This window comes from Protopterus annectens, chromosome 5.part0 (genome assembly GCF_019279795.1).
Source record: "Protopterus annectens isolate FY-2018-M chromosome 5.part0, PAN1.0, whole genome shotgun sequence".
Lineage (NCBI taxonomy): Eukaryota > Metazoa > Chordata > Ceratodontiformes > Protopteridae > Protopterus > Protopterus annectens.
In genome coordinates, this window is record NC_056735.1 from 266998333 (window position 1) to 267020344 (window position 22012).

A 22012-nucleotide genomic window follows, 5' to 3' on the forward strand; every position below is an offset into this window, starting at 1 on the left:
CTATCAACCTCTTAGCACAAAAAAACTGGACAAACAAAGGCAATAATGAGGGAATACAACTTCAGTTCTCACTTCTCACCACAACTGGGGAATACAACTTCAGTTCTCACCGCAACTGGGGAATACAACTTCAGTTTTCACTTCTCATCACAACTGGGGAATACAACTTCAGTTCTCACTTCTCACCACAACTGGGGAATACAACTTCAGTTCTCACTTCTCATCACAACTGGGGAATACAACTTCAGTTCTCACTTCTCACCACAACTGGGGAATACAACTTCAGTTTTCACTTCTCACCACAACTGGGGAATACAACTTCAGTTCTCACTTCTCACCACAACTGGGGAATACAACTTCAGTTCTCACTTCTCACCACAACCAGGGAATACAACTTCAGTTCTCACCCTAGCTCACAACTGCCAGAAATAAAAATCTGAACAAAGTTCAGAAATGGTGGTGGTTAGGGACTTTAGGCTCTTCTTACCCTGAAGCAAAGGTACAGGGTTTAAGCCTAAACACCTGTTGTATTATGTAGGGGCATTTACACACTTGCTAATAAAAAAAATTCTTACATAGAATAAAAATCTTAGAAAGGTAAATGAAATGGAGATTAGAGTTGACCTTTAAGAACTTTGAAAGTCTGAGACAAGTCTGCAAATAATGATTATTCCTGTAGGCAGCATACTACAACTAGTGTTAAGTTTAGTGAACTTTTACCATATTTAAGGCTTAATTATATGAGTCAACTACCACCTCTCCTGTTCTCATTCAGTATTTCTACCTGACCTACCTTAGCCTTTCCTAGGCTCAGCCTGACCAACATCTCCATGGCCACTGAGGAGATCAAGGATTCTGGTGCAGCGTCATACTGCTGCTGAGGAGTGTGGCCTACCCCTCCTCCATCCAGCTGTAGCTTTATATGCTGTGCAGTCACTGCATTTGTCAGATGTATGTGTATTTCCATACATATACAACCTCCTGACCAAGCTATTTCAGTGATTCAAGGTAGCCTCTCTCCTCCCCTGGATATTTGAGCTGGCTTCAGCCACTTACTCTCATCCTCAACTGACTAGTCCTTGTATTGCCCATGCTGCTAGTCAAACACATATAATCTGGGATGCAATTTTGGCTTTGTCCCTTTGAACTACAGGGCTGCTCAACTGAATTTATTATTTGACCTTTTAGAAACATTTTATTCAAATAGTTTCTTGAAGATTTTGGCTAGATGCGATAACAGAAAAGGGCTGACAGCATGAAGCCTTTGATTTAAACATAGCTACAAATACTAGAAGCCTAACTTATTGAAAAGAAAAAAAAAGTGAATTGTGAAAATTTTATCGCACATAACTGTGAAGCAGTTTATCGTTTATGTTGAAGCTTCTAACAATCATTCAGGACAGTGCCAAAGATAATGTAGCAACACACACACACACACACACACACACACACACACACACACACACACACACACACACACACACACACACACACACACACACACACACACCTCCATAATTTCCTGATCTGTTTCACACATACTCTCCTTACCTGATTGCTCCATAGTTTCCTGATCCATTTCCTGCTCACACTCCTGTTAAGTAATGATTGCTCCATTCAAGCTAATTTCCCGCTCACAGCCAGCCGGACATGACGTCAGCTCCCATTCACCTTCACCACAACACCCAGCAAGCATCCTTAAAGAGCCAACACTTTTTTTTTTTTTTTAGTTAAAAAGCTGCCCCCTTTTCTAAATAAGTTGCACTGAAATCAGTACAGTGCGTATGCCTCCCGACGTCCCTGCTCACATGCAAAAGTATTGCATCTTTTCATTCCACTTGTAATCTCAATTGGTGCTTTAAAATACTTTTAAGGATATGCCAATTCTTGCAATTTATCTTTGGTTGACATTAACTTCTCAACCATGTCCTGATGTAAATTCTCCTGCAATCATTTTTGAAAATGTGGTGAACTGTAGTATGTGCTATTAAATTGATAATACTTCTGTTTCTGAATATTATCTATTGTTTTCTCAATCGGTATTTGATTTAAAATATGAAAAGTATTCTTGGGATTGTGTGACTGCACCATGTGAGAGTCCCCTCTTAATAACCTATATATTCTGGGATATCTTGAGTAGACCTTAGAGTAATATGAAAATTGAGGATCCCTACAAATCCTCCAGGCCAACCATTGCTGTTAACCTAAAGAGATATCTACCTGCCTTTGCTATGTTCAAAGCTTTTGGGACTCCTTGAGCATCTTATTTTGAAGTTACCAAAGTCAAAACATCTACTGGTAATATTGCTCTCATGAAATGTTAGCAGTTCTAGTAACATCTCTTTCAAATCTGTCAGAGCAGATTCTGGGGGAGTGACTTGTATACTTATTCATAACCTGTCTCTCCTCTAACCGTCACGTCATTAACACATAGCTGTCATGTGTATCTTCCAGCATCTCATTTACTTGAAAAGTTACCATCTCCTTCAAGAGAAGTCAGATAAAATCTTTGACAGCCAAACTCTAGAAGCTTTTCAAGTTCGGCTCTAAATATACATCTTTTGTAGCAGGACCAAATGAAGATTTAATATACACAAACATTCTTTTCTCTGTTTTGACTAGGTTTCCCACACCATTTATTAGATATAGGAATATTCTCATAAAAAATTTAAAAAAATTAAGTAGATTCCAAATCTGTTTACCTGATCTTGTCCAATACATTTATATTGCAATACAGATGCTCTGGTTATCCTATTAGAACCTCTCAGATCTTGAATACTAGTTTGATAATACCCTTCTTATTTATTGTTTTACTTAACCCTATTATAATCTTAGTTTAACCAAAAACACTTAATTAGGATCATTTCTTTCACCTTACATTCAAATAGCTCTGGCCCTCTTTGCTTCTAAAAATTAGCTGTAGTCAACAATTTCTATGTTTGGCAATCTGGTCCTTGGTTTCTATTTCATATACACTATGGCTTGTGGACCTGAAATAGCCTTCACAAAGTGACAAAGGCCCCCTGCTTTCTTTGATGTCCTCCACAAGATAAATCCCTCATGTCAGTTTACAAGAATTTTGTAACAAGTCATACAAGTCATATCAATAATATTATAAATATTAACAGATGTGGTCGATGTTAACTTTTACATATATAGTAACTTCTTAAACCGCAGCATATTGTTTTCCCAAATTCGTTGATTTGCCCTTGACTTTCTGCTGACTACAGGGAATGACTATAGCCAACAAAGACAAAAATGGTGTGAAACGTGAATACACCTAACACCTCCAAAAGACAATATTAATGTAACTGATAGAGATTTCCCACTACTGGTGTTTCACCTCTACTTATAATATCCTCCTCTTAACATTCATGATATTAAACTTTTTATGTCATGTTTCGTTATGGAAGAAAGATTGCTGAAAACATTTGCATCAAAATATTATTGATTATTATTGTGCACTATAAACATGCAATCATTTTGGATTTGTTTATACCGTCTGCTTATCTGAAATGCATACATCTTACTGCCCAAACTGCCTGCCAAAGTCTTATTAATATATAACCCTACGTAGATACTGCCCCTTACTGAAAGGAATACTAAGCCCCTTAGCTTTCTACAGACCATATTCATCCTTGTATAGCAGCTGAGAATTAAATATGCTTAACAATTCAAATTATCCATATCTATCAATATGTTCATCACTAAATAAAAATGTCTATGAACTAAGGCAATCTCATGTTACATATTAAATAGCATTTGTAGTGCCAACTGACTGCAGCTAATGTATCTAGTATTCATTTTCTGAAGAAATAACAACATTCCAAATGACCATTTAAACATTTAGACAAATGAGCTCCTATTCTGAAAAAATGAATGCTTTATGCTCTACATGTTGCCTCCATGATATGTCTCTGTTTGTTAACCCTTAGCAGGATAGAGGCAAGTTACTTTATAGTATTGTATACTATTGTCATGGTTACATTCACTTTGATCAGTCCTCATTAAACCTGCTTTATCTACCTTTATTATAATTCTTTGTAGGCAGGATCAATTAAATATTGTTAATTGACATCTCATTTCTAGTTTTTCAGTTTCTTATAAATTTCTTCTACATGAATTTTAACTGATATCTTCTGAGGCCCTTCTAAGGACCTGAGCCATGCCACCCAATGAAATGTTTTCCTATTGAGCATTCCCCTGATATACTCTTAACTGAGTTTTCGTTATTGATACAAACACCTCCAGCTGTCAGTTTGCAGTCCTTTCATCTAGGAGGCATTTGCCATATGAATAAATAACTGTGTACTTCCTTTGTGACTCACATTATTCACTGTCCTCCTGGTGAAATGCACCAGGACTGAGAATATCTCATTAATGAACCAGTGCCCAGAGAATTGTGAGTGGAAAAAAACAAAACTGAACATGAATTCAGGGACATCCTTTTTAACCAATAAATTCTGATCAAATAAATACCTATTATTAACATATTCATTTTTGGGAACCTCCATATGTAATCAGATTTGATGCAAACTGCCATAATTTTCTTCTGAGTAGACTGTTATCAGTCACATAGAATCTCAGATAAATTCTGCAGGAAGAATTGCCTTTCTTTCTGTAGAACCTCTGAGATTATGTGTCCCTCACTGCACTTTGGCTATCTCTCATCCATGGCCTCACAGCTGCTAGGGCATTCTGGAAAGCCAAGAATGTATGCACCCAACTACAAAAAAAAAAAAGCCTTTAAAGTATGCCAGATATATCAAATGAAATTTGAGCCTTTTAATTCTGAAGAGCTTAATTGTTGGCACAAGCTCAGCATTTTCCTTCTGATATTTAAAATATAGTCATATTTAGTAAAAATTCAAGCACTACAAAATGGAGAGTGGCATTTCCTTTAATCCTAAAGTTAAGAGCCTTGCGTTAATATGCCTTGGCTTCATATGTGCCTCACCTTAGACTCATATACTGATAGATATTCCAAGGCTATTGAGTCTTATGACCGTGTACTCTTTGCCAGAACCCACCTTCAGAGTCCTTTCTTCAAGAGGGTCATACCAGTTAATTTCAGAATAAATTTGTGGACACCCATATAGTCAATTAGGTCAAGTTTAAGGAAAGATGTGGGCTCCAATGCTTAATGTGCAAAGAAAGTTACTCCAGAGGTTTAGAAGAGACTAGGTTAAAACCCTGCCCCTCTACCATGTTTTAGTTGGTAAAGATTTAGGTCTCTCGTTCCAGTATTAGTAGAGCCACTGGATTTTCAGAGGTCCAGGAGGTTCAGGACAACTAGGTATCTAATAGTACAGTAAGTAAGGCAGACATTTTCATTCAAAAGTTTATAAGATGCAGAATAAAGGGATAGAGCTTCCAGCCTCTCTTAGTAGCCCAGGGACTTTAGGCCAGTGATCTTTTTTTTTCACTAATTATTTGAATAGTGCAGTATTTAAAACCAGAAGGTGGCATTTTACTTGATAATCCTCCACCCACTATATTAATTGTATCAGATTCTGTCTCTAGTAATCTTGGATTCTGATATCCCAGTCCATTTCACTAATAATGCTTTTACAAAGACGACTGGATTCTTTTGCTCTAATTTCTCTACCATTCCAAAGAAGCACAAATATTTCCATCCTACCCAGTCCTCTATGTCTGTGATTATGTATTCCAACAACTTAAGTGTCTGTTATATAATTCTTGACTCTTTAATATTTCTTTGCTAGTCAGCAATGGCATCTGAATAAGATATGTGCACTGTTTCCAAAGTCTCTGAGTTTCTACTCTGGGTTTTTAATCTAGTCATTTATCTAGATTTCAACAGCTTTAACTTTTGCAGTGTTCAAACTAGAAAAGAAGGCAGCTTAATACCTTGTCAGTTGATAGCTTCCAAGATCTCCTACCACTTTAGCTGTTCAGCATCTGGGTCACTTTTTGTACTCATGCTCAGTGAAAGCATTGCTGAGGCATGAACACTTGTTTCCCCACCATGTGGCTTCTTTTTTTTACAATTTCTTTATTCCTTGCATCCAAGATGTTTGCTTCTTCTCTTTGTTTTGCTTTGAAATGCTTTTCTGTGGCAAAAGCTCTGCAGCTTCACCTAAAAAAAAGTATCCTGTTACCTCAGTATATGCTCATAACCCTGAACCTAGAAGCTTTGCTCATCTCCATGTTATATCGAAGTTTCATTTCCTTGGTCACTCTTGCCCCGGGATTCATGAAGCTTGCGCCAGGCGCAGGCGTAGCATAGGCGGAATAACACCAAATATGGCCGTCAAGCGATTCAGGTACGATCCAATACCATGTGCACTACTGGCATACGCCAGAACTGCGCAGCCCTCGGCATAGGTATGCTAATCACCCCATACGCAGCGTCGCACCATGCAAATGAAGGCATATAGCGATTCATGAAGTGGTGCAGGTGTAGCGTAAGGCCACGGAAATGTAAACCAAAAAACACGGTTTATATTTTTCCAAACAGAACATCTGAGCTATGGAAGTGGACCAGACTCATGTATTACAAAGTTAACATATGCCAATGGCTAAATACACAGCCAATGGCATAAGAAAGGATGCACAACACCTAAAAAACAAATTTAATGTCATATCCACAGTAATGCAAAGTACAACCGCAGGGCATGTGTGCGCAAACTGGAACATAAAGAAAATATATAAAAATGTCATAAAATCGCAATGTAATACAAATCAGGTGTGCACCATAATACACAATGGTAGGCATGGAACACCACAACCAAGGTGCAAGGATTGCTAAGGGCCTGTGACAGTGTTCGGCGCGGTAACTATGAATTAGTAGTCAATGCCATGCAAATGAGGCAGATAATACTGAATCGCAAATGTCTCGCCGGATGAAGGTTGAACCATACGGCACAGTGCTATAACACCGAGGAGTGGCTCAGAGGAGATACATGACATCAGCAGAGGGGTGTGCCACGGTAGCAGTAAGCACATTGGAGCAATGCAAATCTGGCCTGGCCATTGCTAAGCAAAGCTGCAGGACAGGGGTGGGGAGGAAGGTATAGAATTGTTTAGTTGAGAGCACAGATGGTGCCCAAAAGCGCATGTGTACGGGGATGAAAACGTGCCCGAAACCCAGTAAGTGGATGCACGCGGTGCAAACAATAGCACAAACAGGAAGGTCAGGGGAAGAAAAGAAGGAAATGCCGAAATAGGGTAATTGGCATACTAATGAGCAATCAACACCAATCAACTCACGACAGCCAATCGACGGCAGCCGTCAAGTCTGCTCGCAGAAACCTGCAAAACAGGATAGGGGAGGCATTGGAATGCAAAGAAAGGAGGGGAGGCATTGGATTGCAAAGATAGGAGATCTGTCATAGCAGAGCAAAGCAAACCGACAGTAGACCAGCAATAGCCCACATTACGCAAGATACGCCAGGTCTAGGAAAGTACAAATTAAAGCAGGCTGCCATATGCATGCCAGAAAATGGTAGGTGGAATGTGAAGAAATGTAAAGGGAAGGTCAAGAGGTAATCCACGGCAGCCAAATGTAATTCAACACCAAAGGCACCACAATAGTAGTTCCGGTAGTAAAACACATAAGATATTCTGTAGCTATGATCGTACATATACACCCTATGACATCATCGGTGTTCACAGCACAATAGTATAAAGTGTGAAAGAACCCTACACACACCTGTGAATTCCCAAACACTGCACCATAGGTGTAAACACAAGAGGAACTTTTAAAATGTACATTTTGGGAGCTGCCATAGCTGTGATTCATCAGCATGTGTTAGAGATTGACGTTGTTGTAGAGGATGATGCCGACAACCACCGTAGGCCTCGGAGGAGGAGAAGAGTGTTCAGACCAAGGGTAACCTACCAGGGGCTACATGATCTGGAGATAGTAGAGCGTTACAGGGTGGACAGGGACATCTTACAGCAAATAGTGGAGCTGTGCCAGCCACACCTGAGAACCAGAAATAACAGAGGGGAACCCATCCCAGTGGACACAAAGGTATGTGTAAGCATGCGAATACTAGCCACAGGTACCTTTCAAAGGCCAACTGGAGATATAATGGGGATCTCACAGGCATCAGCATCCAGGGTACTACACCAGTTCCTGGATGCCATGTTACCACATGCCAATGAGCATATATACTTCCCCCGAACTCAGGAGGAGTTGGCCAGCAATATGCATCACTTCCACTGTGTGGCACACTACCCGGAGGTACTGGGTGCGATAGACTGCACGCACATACAAATCAAGTCACCACCCAGTGAGCATGGTAGGCGCTACATAAACCGCAAGGGATTCCACTCCATCAACTGCCAGGTCATGTGCAATGCCCAGGGCATAATCATGGATGTGTGTGCTGGCAGCCCTGGAAGCTACCATGACTCCCATATCTGGCATGCCTCACAGCTGTAACAGGTATTTGTCAGGGGGGACATCCCACATGGCCACCTTGTGGGGGATGCTGGCTATGCACTGGAGCCATGGATGATGACTCCCATCAGAAATGCACACACACCCATGCAAGAATGCCATAATGAGGCACACGCACAAATCAGAATCATCATAGAGCGTGTGTTCGGGATGCTGAAATCACAGTTCTGGTGCTTGGACACATCTGGTGGAGCCTTGCAGTACTCTCCAGGCACATGTGCCCACATCGTCATAGTATGTGCCATGCTACATAATATGATCCTGCGGAAACAGCTGCAGCAGGGACAAAATGGTGAAGGCCCTCATAGCCCACCGCATTTGCCAAGGCCATCACAGGCACAGAGGGATTCAGACCATGAACACACTGTGCCAGCCCCAGTAGGCAGACGGAGGCATGCCCAATATGCCTACACCTTGGCAAAGAGGGAACATATAGCACATACGCTGACAGTGTAGGTCCCTACGGACTGACACACCTCTCCACCTGCACACACAGTAAAATGGATGGCACACAAGCATGACCACCTGTAAATTGCAATGTATAGGTGGCCCACTGTGTGAATCCTACATAGGCAGCCCACAAACATTGTACACACAACAGCTATTGGAACACGGAATGTCAACACCTGAACAGTACATGCGTCTATCAGCATATGTTGGTGCTGTGTTTATAGGTTCCCAGGTACGTCGGTAGGTACATGGCCGATTGTCAGAGGCCATACACCAAACGGGGCAAGCAGTGTCCACTGTCACCACAACATCGAGTAACCAACTGTCGCGTAGAGGAGCAGAGGCAATCGTGGGAGCTCATGTGTTTGAGCACTGTTCTGCAGACACTCAGCAAGGAGTCCCTGCTGCGTTAATGAGGGGCTCCACATAATATAATCATGGATGTTGTGTCAAGGCATGAGGTGTACCCATGACAGGTATTCGTCACCCCAGCATGCTCCACCCACGGTCGTTTGAAGGTGTAGCACAGTATCGTGTGTGGCTCACTGTGATATACATACCCAATGCTGGAGCACATACAGTAAACATCACATGGACATACCATTAACTGGACTCATCAATATGTAAACTAACTAAGTTACCCATGTGACTGCAGTATGGAGTAACAGCTGTAGTGTACTCCACGTACAAAACGACATAACACGTGTACAAATCCCAGATGGCCATATGTTAAATGCAGTGACCGTCGTGCATGTTCCCAGTCCCATGTCCTGCAAGGGATGTAACGTAATCCCGAAGGCACGAGTAATGCATGTCGGATGCAGGTCATCAGATCATATGTTTAGCACACGTTACCGGGAATATGCATTGCCCACTGCTGGTAAGCGAAGTTTAAATATGACTATATGGATATGCGCAAAACAGGGATAAGCTACTCCAAATATCACGCAGATCACGGTGAATGATGTCCAGAACAGGTGAAACCAGCATTATTTACCCCTGTACTAAAAGCGCCTGCTCTGAAGAGTAAAACGACCACTGCCAGGTGTAGAACACGCAATCATGTATAGAATCACCTAACACTATTGCTAGGCAAGATGTACCTATGGTAGGGTTGCCACCTCTTCAAAGTACTTATGTGGGACATACGTCAGATGTCTGCAGGCCGACACATACACCCGGCCAGTACGGAAAGCAGAACTGTACTGTTTTGCCTAGATAAAAGCTCATTCTTGTAATGTTTACTTACTTATTCTGTTTGTTGGTTCAGATACAGAATAACTGTTTTATGCGATTATTACATAAACTATAGGAAATAAGTATGTTCTAAAATCACAGGACGTTTGCCATGTTTACAAATATTTTGCAGGACACAACTGCCCAAAGAGGGACTGTCCCTCGCAGAGTGGGACAGCTGGCAACCTTAACCTATGGCAGGTGTGTAATGTGACAGGTACAGACACAAACGTGCGGAGTCCAGGAAACAGTATACACCAACAAGTACACAACGAAAGGTGTAGCTTGCCTGTCACTTTCCCCGTCAGATATATATATATATATATATATATATATATATGTGCACATATATACATATATATAATACAGATAGAAAGGGCGATAGAGTGATATATGTTGATATATACGGATTCAGCGATATCTGCAAATATATATAGATAGGTCAATGACATTCATAATACCTTGGCGGTACAAATACTTAGGATACCGCCAACTATGGAATGTGTAACATACCGACATGCATAACCACGAGGCTGAAAGACCGAAAGAGAACAGTACAACCGCGAGTAATAGTATGATGATATGAATGGATAATTTGTTACCGCTGCCGGTGTTGCGGTCCACATAGGTACTGTGTTCAACTGTGTGTGTGAGTGCTGTAGTCTGTGTATGTGTGTGTTGAGGGTGCTGTGTGCATCCCCGTGTGACTGTAATGTGTGTGTGTGTTCGCATCATGTGTCTGCTACTGCCAACTCGGAGGTAGATGATTACGGTAGGTGTGGGTATAGCTAGCCGTAGGCATACGGTCACCACCTGTCCCACATTAGGAGGGACAGCCCCTCTCTGGGCAGGTGTGTCCTGACATAAAATATTACAAAGGGCAAATGTCCGAGATCATAGGACATTAATATGTCCCATACATAATGTAATAGTTGCATTAAATAGTTATGCCTGTATGTAAGAAACGTGAATGTTACATGCAATATGATAAGTAGCCAAAGTCCAACAACAATAGGTATGTATTGAGGATAAAAGTATGTGCTATCCTGTGTACTGACCGTGGCTATGTGTTGGCCTGTAAACACTGCTGTGTGTCCCGGAAGTGTCCAACAATGGCCATATGAAAAGGTGTCAACCCATGGGAAAGAGGTTCTGTTACCAACACAACCGCAATGACTGCAAATATCTGGGACAGAAATACATGGGATAGCTGTCACGTAGACATATCCCTTTACATATCACTGCAATTCCAGAGGTATGGAAGTATCAACCTCACCTGCATACTATATAGAAACCAATTAACAATGGCCCAATGTACAATCCCGTAACATAAGTCTACTAACTAACAGCTCTTTAATAAGGGACGGAGCCCACACACATATATATGGAATATGTAGAAATGCAAGCCCCACAAACCTGTATATGGTACGTACACCCACCGACATCTCCCACACTAGAAACTATAGCAATACAGACTGTAATAACAGCACAAACATCCAGTCAGTCAATTACAACTGCAGAACTGTCGACATACCTTGTGAGAGACACAATTAAAGGCGCCATGCAAAATTGCAGCCATTGTATAATGGAACAAATGGCAATGTTACATGTTTTGTTTGCAATAGTCCATTAACAGACGTAGGGATGACAGGTACACCCACATGTTGAACCACATACTCTAGCTGTCACACACAATCCACGGGGGACATGAATCCAAAGTATACTTGTCTCTATGCATAGCAGTTGCAATTACACATAACAAAATGCAATACAGGCCGTCTCCCCGAAGGTAGGGCAATTGGCCAATGCCCAAGTGGAGAAGTCAATTATACCCCACTGTTGCCGCATAATTGGCGAATGTAGTAGCTGCAAAGCTGATATGCAAGTAATTAGTCACTCAGAATCACCAATAGGTGGCAGGAAACCACATGTTACAGGTATCAACGTATATAAGGAAGACTTGCCAGACATTCAAACTGTATGCTCATACAAAATACCCATGTAAGCAGTGTGAGAGAGATAGAGACGAAAGTACGTAATGATAACAAGGTATGTAGAACACTCGGTATGTAAGTATATGTGTAGCATGTTTTGTATTAATTATTTACTGTATGTATAGCTCGTTTTGCATTAATTAAAAGTGTCCGCAATGCATAACGTGGGAAAAGGTATTTATGTAGTGATGTCTTGCTGAGCATACTTAAGGTTGTAGAAACTGTGCATCCAGCTGTGGGCCACAAAGTGCACATCACAGACACCACAAGGGATGCTACATGAGGGCTTTAAACAGAACAATTACATATAACCCGCCGTCAGTGGTAGGGTATGTCCAACAAGTATGTGCCATAGCCGGGGATAGTATATGTTGACATACTGTCACAGTAGGCATGTGTATGGGCATATAACGACAATGACATGTCTAAGGTGGTCCTGCTGTGCAAGTATGCTTTGCATTATGGGATACTATGTAAAATATGTGTAATGTACAGTATTGTAGGTAGATATGTCAGATATTCTACACAGTATAACAGGCATATCATGCATACCACAGGTATCGTCTATTGGCATGTACAATAACAGGATACATATGGCTTGTAGGCATGGGACATTGTAATAGCATGATAGCTAATCTAAATGGAAGGGCTACCAAGTAACCATGCACAAAGGACATGTAATAGCTTCACAGGTTTATAGTGGGGTACTATGCAATCTGGCAAGTCTATGTGTAAGCACAACCACAGTGTTCACACCAGTGACACCTCTCTAGGGTAGTGTCCTGTGATCAGCAGAGACATGTGTTACCTGCACCTCTGCACAGTACAGCCACTGCAGTGATCCCTGGCATACATGTGTGTCCCAAACACCAAGGGAGGTATCACATGAACAGTGCTACTGAGTGTCCCTGCGTGATGTACATAGGAGTCATGTTCCAAAGCATGGTGAGTGTCCAGTTTGGGAATGTAACCCTCAAGAACATCCCACTCATTGTTGGTGTGTGTGCACATATCCATGAGCATGTTGCTCACAGTGGCATCTGCGTATGTCACGTATGTGGAGTATATCCATTAATATTGTTGTGGACATGCACCCTGTCTGTTCAGCAGAGGTCACCCCTGAGTATGTAGTATGAAAATGTGTACAGACGTGGTGTCCGTAGTTCAGCCACATACCTTAGCTGTCAGAGCTCAATAAACGTCATGGCGTGTTAATATTGTGGTATGTAAAGCTGTAGCTGTTGTGTAAGGTACACCCTAAATGGGGTGGTGTACCCTTGAATGTGTGTAGAAGTCTTGAGTTCAGAGGTACAATGGGTGCCTATGTAGCAGCTATACACCCAGTACAGATAAGTGTGGCCATGTAGAAGGATATCCACGCCACAGTGGCAATACGGTAATCGCAGGAGTGGGTGTGACATACGTGTGTACTACAAACATGTACAATGTGACACATATGTAGGAGACTTCCACCTATGTGATAGTGGGTGAATGGTGTAATGCAAAGGTGATGTCCATGGACCTTGTGTTATGCAGCTTGAGGCCATGATATTCAAATCAGGTATCTGTCACAGTGACACCCATATGGATGGAGTCAGAATCAGCTGGTGGATCAATCGTGGCGCTTTGTATGAAGGGGTTTGTAAAGCTAGGCAGGGAAAGTCCCTCTGTGCTAGCCTGTACCTCAGGGAAGCATATACTGAACATGAGGGGCCCTATGACTGAGGACTGTGGTATGCCAAATGTAACTGAAATGCAGTGGGTACTATGGTATGCTACCCTCATTGTGTGTCCTGTCCATGAGCCACGTTGCATAACATCCTGAGACATAGGGTACGATGTGCAGGTGGATGTGTATGTTGTCAATACCAGAATGGAGAACGGTGCTGAGAGGCAATGAGAGGACAATGTAGGATGTGTGGACTCCCATACCATCATAAACTACCCTGGTAACTGTATGAAAGGAGTCCACCAGGTGTAGGGGCCATGCCCTGGCCCTAACAAGTCCAACCCGGGTGGCATCAAAGGACTGGAGCCCAACAATGTCTCTGTGAATGACGTCCTTGATGATGTGCCCCATAGCCATGCAGAACAGTCCAGTCAGGTGTGTAGGACTATAGTCCCACTCGTGCATTGTGGTGCCACCTGTGTGAAGTGTGATGAATGTTGCTGTGTGCCATTCAGGGGTCACAATGACTGATACAAGGCTATTACTGAATATGGTGGCCTAGTGGGGAGACATGTCGTTCAGAGGTTTGTGGACATCATGGCCTGGGACTTTGGAAGGTGACATGGGGCCAGTGTCCCAGGACATATAGAGTGCAGGTTAGTACTGTGTAGGTGTGACCGCAGGGACACCGCAATGTTCCTGCATGGATTGTGGCCCAGTAGTGAGTGAGAGGGTGTAATGTTTGCATTAAATCCATCCACCAGCATGTTGCCAACATCACCTGGGTCTGTAATTTTCCTGAGTGACTGCTGTATGTGACAGCAGATGTGGGTATTGCCATACCACCATAATGCCTTGTGGTACACCCTGGAATGTGTCGCAGTAATGTTTACGTAGCTAGTCATGGAGTATGCGATGAGGGATCCCATGGCCCTACCAAGGCTGACCAGTGAGCTACCCCACCCATGTGATTGTACACCACTGTGCAACAGCCTCTACCTGTTGTTGTACATTATGTCCATGGAACTTGACCACCAGAGTGGCGTCTGTTATCTGGTGTGTACCATCATGGCTCTGTGTGGCATAGCATGATCCATGCAGTCGTGTACATGCTACTGAAGTGCACTGGGGTGTGTTGCAGCATTTGTATGTGCAATGTCCATCTGCATGGGTGTCATGACATTAACAACCGCTGTTATAAGACGTCTGTAGTAGGTGTTGTAGTACTCATGTACTGTGTATGCCGTGAAGGGTGTGGTGCCGGGATGTGGCTAACAAGGTTGATTAGCATATGTTCGGAATCCACAAATGAGGGGATGACCACAGGTGTGGAACACCAGTCACATGTTGGTAGTGTTCATGTCAAGGTTAATGTTGGTCTTGGAGGTGATGTGTATGGGTTTATCCAGCCAAGTGGAGGTTATGACACATGGATGTGTCAGTCCATGAGTGGCTATCCCAGTTAAGTGTGGGTTAGTGTCAGTCACACATCAGTAGTAGCTGTCTGAGCCCTACTGTCCAGTACACCAACAAATGAGGTCTGGTAACCGTGCGGTATGTAGTGGAATCTGTAGCTTGTTACAATGTGTATAGTCGTTACAGACACAGTTAGTTGCATGTGGAACACCTCTGATGCATTGTGCTAAGTAACTAGCCAGGATGTGTGTACAACATAGTGGGATGTGGGAACACCTCAGCTGTGGGTGTGCCAGTCCAGGTATGTGCCTGAAAGGTATGGTCTGTCTATAACCTGTCATTGCAGGTGTGCTCTGCAGAGCCGAGAGGCAGGTCCCAGTCACTGCAGATATATTGGAGTGGTGCATTCTAAGGTGTGCCTTGCCTGCGTGCATCACAGAGGAAGATGCAAGCATTGTGTCACATGACCCCATGTCTTGCTTGCCAGTTCCCATTCTGCCGGTGACTGTTATTGGAAACTGTGCAAGACAGGCAGTATAGAAGCAGCAAGAGCCTTACATGTGAGCTGTACTCCCAGGGCTGACAGGTGCAGGTCATCTGTGCCAAAGCATTGTGTTTGACCAAGTCAGTCAAAGCGGATGGATACCAGAAGCATAGGCAACTGTTGAAGTGACACAGTCAGTCATTGTACAGTGGTATCGGGTCTGGATGAATGCATAATGCTCCCCAGGGCTTGGCCCACACCTTCAGGGCTACAAGACTGGCGAGCTATTGCATGTCCCTGCACACGTAGTCTGTGAAGTGGCATCTCAGGGCAGTCACACTAACATGGAGAATGACAAGTCACAGCGTACCTGGTGAGGTGTGGCATGGGTGCATAGGTTATGTTGCAGAACCAGTTACCTGACAGCAAGATGTAAGTGGCTATCACCTTGTGTAGCCTGCTGTGTGGAACTGCAGTGTGACCACCAACAGAGTCACCTATGACTGGTGTGTTGTGTATGTTATAACACACTATTGGCTGTATGTGATGGGCACACATGAGTCTGTGGGCTATAAGTTGGTGATGTTGTGTTCCATTTGGTGGCTTCCTCTGGTGCCTACACAGAGTATGGAGAGGTACTGCACATGTTGTCCTTGTATGTGTGCCCTGTGGTGGAGATCATGTGAGACTATGTGATGAGTGGGGTGTGTTGCGAATATTACACATCCCCACATGACTGTCAGGTGCAGTCAGGGTTGGTGACAGCATTACCCCCAGCAGGGCTGCATAAGTGCATCCCCCACAGGCTGTAGTGTCGTATGTCGGGAGGTGAGCATTGAATGTGTACATGAGACATTTGCTCTATTGCCACATGTACAACATATCCATCTTATAGACAGGCAATAGCACTGGTACGTGACAGTTGGACATGCCTGTATATACAACCATGTCCCACAGGATATGTGAGTTATGTGTGTACAACAGTTGTTGTACCATAAGCAAGCTGGAAATCTTAGCACAGCCAGTGTACCTGTGGGAAATGGTGTGGAATGGGTGCTATATTAATCAGTAGCTCATGACATGCTCACAAGTTCTGTACAAGTGCCTAGCATGACCATAAAATACATATAGGGTGTTGGATAATATCAACCCACAAGTGGTGACGACAGTCATAATGTGTGGCACCACACTATAACCCTGCTGAGTATGGTGTGCATGTCCATGAACCATTATCACTGTAGATGTTAGCAGTACAGATGTACAAGACAGTACGGATGTTTGATTACAAATACCTTTGTATGTCACAGGAGTGTTCTACCAGTGGCCTGTTGACAGACTCACAACTGCAAATGGTGCCAGAGTGACATGTGCATATCACACCAGTGCCAGCTATAGTAGAACAGGGTTAATGTGTTGTACTCCACCCTCATTATAGCTCATACTACACAGACAAATGTTAGGCATCTGTGTATGTAAGGATGTGAATGGCCATGACCTATGAGGAATAGCTGTGTCAGTGTTGTGAACAACATACGGAATGGGCTGTGTGGGTGAGGTGTGTGACATATGTGCACATTCTGATGGATGATATCAGTATTGTCACGGCTAGGTGAACATCCCTGTACCCATTAACTACCACATAGGCTGTGGTCATCATTATGGACACTGTGTAAGGGATGGTGCTGTGCAGTACACCTCCCTGACTTGGTGACGTCTCCAGGCCTCTTAGGTAGTCATACGAGGTACCCATGTCATGACAGGGTGCCATCCATGAGCACGGAGATCATTGGACAGGCATATACAGCACTGGGGTGACCAATATTGGATCACATATCACCTTTAAGGGGTAATGGCCATGCGTGTATGGGTGATACCAGCCTTCACAATCCTCACCTCCACTATGCAGCATGCTGTCTACCTTGCATAAAGACATCTGCTACACCATGATGATGGACATGCTACATGTCCATATCCTGATCTGTAAGATATATGTCATGGACATCCACCGTCCGAATACTAGGATCACCACATGCTGGACAGATCCCTGTGCCATACATGTGACATACTCCTGCCAAACCATGCAACCCTGTCCATCAAAGCTGCACATGTCATCCCAGTCATACATGGTGTGATGGCCACATGGTAGATGTAGTATCAACTGTCTGGATCAGTAATGTGGCACTGATGCACCTCGTGGTGACATAATGGCTGTCTGTTACAGCTAGGAAACCTTGCCCATACATGCTATGGTTCATAAGCATCCTTGCGAATGACGTCCGACTAACCATTGTCCCATATCTATCACATGTGCAACACAGGCATCTGTGGCAGGATGTTGAACAGCTGTACAGTGCTGTGTAGATGTATATTGCAAAACACATGCATGTACAGGTTTCCATGCGTATGTGTGCATTGTCACTGCTCAAGTCCATTAAGGCTGTGTCTGTGTTGATATGTGACATATACACAGCATCAAGGTCAACAGCATTACCGTGGACACATCCAGGCATGTGCAGATAGGTAAGAACACCAGTGCAGGCAAATAGACATGCCCACAACAAGACAGCATTCACATGGAGTATGAACACTGTAATGAGGTGACACACATATATGGTGATGATATCCAATGCACAACAGGTGTTACATGTGTGTGACACAAACATGTGAGTCGTGTCCGTGTCATGATGATTTGCAAAGATAACTGTGCAGATGTACTAGATGTCATAGAAATGTATGTGCAGCAGTATCTCTGTACATCTCTGAAACTGTGACCTGTCACCATCATTATGTCTTACAGATAATGCCTCATACACGCCTTCCGGCATACAGCCGCCAGGAGGATGATGTCTTCATCCCGTACATCCATGAGAACTACGACGTGTTGTTCAGCCATGTGCCACAGCATGCCCAGCAGCGGGACGACCTGTAGCAGGATCTTCGCAGGAGGGTGAACAATGTGGGTGGCCATAACCACACCTACCAGCAGGTGCGCAGACACTGCACGGACTTGATATGACATGCAAAACAGCGTGCCACTGCAATTGCCAGGGAACAAGGTGGAACAGGTGGTAGGCCACCAACCCAGCCCCCACTCACACACACCAAGGAGCTACTGGCCAGTCTGGGGACACCCTCAGAACAGCATCCAGAAACTCTAGCTGCCATCGTGGAGGTGGGTGTCTCCCAACCAATGAGCCTGGAGTTGCCTGGTAAGTCAGTACTGCACATATGGCTATTATATCCCATTTAGTTGCATGTGTCACTGCACATTATGTAAAGTAACAACATATGCAAGGTATGTGGACACACAAGCTGCATACTACAGTATGCTACCCTGTGTATGCACACATGTGCATACTATATGCTATTATACAGGCGAATGTGTTAACATGCACAATGCACCCTGTGGCTGTCATACAGTCATGGATAATGTTCATACTGCTGTGTCACCCCTATACAGGTACCTCTGGCATGCCGCACAGACATGCGTCCGTTGCAGGTAAGACTGTCATCAGTATCAGGCATGTTAAAGCATATATCTATTTGCCATGTGGCGAGTTAACACTTGCACACTTGATGTTCATTCCAGTCATGATATACAGGTCACAACACCCATCATTCAAACAGGCCACCCATGTGCAATATATACAAATGAAATGATACACCAACTTGAAACCACAGTATTTGTCATTGCTACATGTGTGGTCAGCTGTGCATACAACGGTGGAGGTGTTCTACAATGGAGGCATATGTAGTATGCATTGAAATAACATGTGTGGTATGCAAACAGTACCACACAGTGAGCTGTGATATGGGCAGCCCACAGGTGTCACCATTGTGTTGTATGCCCCTGCATTGGGTGCACACATTGTGATGTGCCATCTGACATGTCCCAGACATGTAGTGTTCTGGCTGCAATATTGTCACACTATCCCATGACCCATACCCCACATACCAAACATACAACCCGTTGTCTGCATAGCCCTGTGGATGGTGACATATCTGACATCTATGGGTGTATGTCATATGGGACAACACAGCCATGTGAGATAGATAGCCATCACACATATTTGGCCAACACATGTGCACACATGGCCATGGGGGATGGCCAGAGACACGTAGCCACACAGTAGATGTGATGTGTATACACCCTGTTGCACATTGTCCACACATGGTCCACTTATAGCCTTAGTTGACTGATTATACAGTTGATGTGGTACAGTGGACATCCTAACAGCCTGTGCACAACTAGCGGAGGTGTCACTGAAGTCTACCATAGAAGATCAGTTGCACATCATGACTGTGTCATAGCATGACAGTAGTCACCTGTACAGCTTCCACAGACATTGATACCACATCAGGCCACAGATACTGTACATTTCCCTTGCTGCTGTAGGACATCACTGTTAGCTGTGCACCTTGTGTGTGTGTGTGTGTGTGGTACATCAATGTCATGTGGGAAATGGTGAACTGACATGTCCGCTATGTTTGGACATGGTTGCCAGGCAGCTAAGACTCTGTAGTTGTTGTGCAGGGGTGTCAGCTGTAGGCCTCCAGTGCCCTGTCACTTGACACAGCATGGTTTGGTGTGTATACACCTCAGCATCGTGGGTCACAATCCACCGTTATGTCATGGGTATGCATGCAGTTATGGCTATGCAATGTGTACATATTATGCATTGTACAGCAATATAGATGCCTCAAGATGCCATGCAATGGTACAGTGTCTGTACTTCACACTGTATAGCAATGTAGATGGCTCACACTACCCTTCCATGCTCATGCACATTTGCTAAACATGGATTCTATCTGTAGGGCATACAGACAACACCACAATGTGATGCCCATTACAATGCTGTACATGTGTCAGGACATCATTGTGTCAGACATGTATGCATGTTAATGCACACTTCAGCAGAGTACATGTCAAGGTCACATCAGCCATGTGTACTGTGATCCTGTTCTGGTCCACATGGTGTATCACGGGGATGCATGCATACTACCATGATTGTGTGAACTGCATGGCTACTGATATGACACCTGCTTGCTGTAGTGTGCACCCCAGGGAGGTATGCTTACTAACACTATTAATGTCCGAGCTGCATGCCCTCTGCTGTACCAAAGGCATGCTGCATGCCATCTGTCAAATCACATGCATGGTGTGTCTGTGTGTGTGTGTGTGTGTCTGTGTGTGTGTGAGTCTGTGTGTGTGTGTGTGTGTGTGTGTGTGTGTGTGTGTCTGTGTGTGTGTGTGTCTGTGTGTGTGTGTGTGTGTGTGTGTGTGTGTGTGTGTGTGTGTGTGTGTGTGTGTGTGTGTGTGTGTCTGTGTGTCTGTGTCTATTGTAATTTAGAGTCTTTCTTTGCATTCACAGGTGATATAGGTGCGTTACTCTCCTGCGGGCCATCTGATGTTAGTGTCCCCACAGATACTAGCAGTGATGAACATATGCATGAGGTACAGGCAGGGTTGTCAAGGGCTGAATCTCTGCCAACGGTTGCCATCCCAGCTATGTCCCCCTCTTCCCCGCACACAGTTCTGCTGTCAACACATACCGCATCACCAGTGGCCATAGAGGAAGGACAGTCAGCGTCTGTTAGCGTGGAACAGGAATGGGTGGTGGCTACAGAAGGTATGTCTACACACCATGGTATCAGTGTAATGACTGCAGATGTGCCACACAGGCATGTGGCCGGTGCTGCTTGTAGGAGGACCTCTGGCAGACATGCACCTGCAGGACAGAGTGCAGCAGCTGGTATCACCAGACGCATGTTCCAGACTGTAATGGTGGCACAGGCATGTGCTGAATGGCACACCAGGGAAGGGAAGAGGCTGCAGAGGGCTGCTATCCGTACCCTAAATAACAACATCCAGGCAATGCCAAATGCTCAACAGCAGATTGCTGATGTTCTTGACAGGCGATTGGGTGACATGGTTGGAATCGTTGACCGTGGCATGGCAATCCACGAGCGTGAGCTGTCTTTGCTGGAACATCTGGTAGGAGTGAGGTGTAGGCCACGTGGACGTAGGCCAGCCACACCCCCTAGTGCAGGTCAACGTGAGCGTGCCACCTCACATGCCCGCTCCCATAGTGCCGGTAGCAGTAGCAGTGCAGCTGGTGCTGCGCTGTCTACACCAGGACACAGCAGGCCATGTGTACATGGCCCTGGATGTTCCCAGCAGGTACACTGTTCCAGTGGACATGTGTCGTCGGACAGTAGCCAATCTGTACCTCCGCCTCGTAGTGCCCGTGCAACCCCTGGCAGGCACAGGTCACGTGGCCATGGCCGGACACAGTGAGCTGTACAACCTGGTCTGTACAATCTGGAGCTGT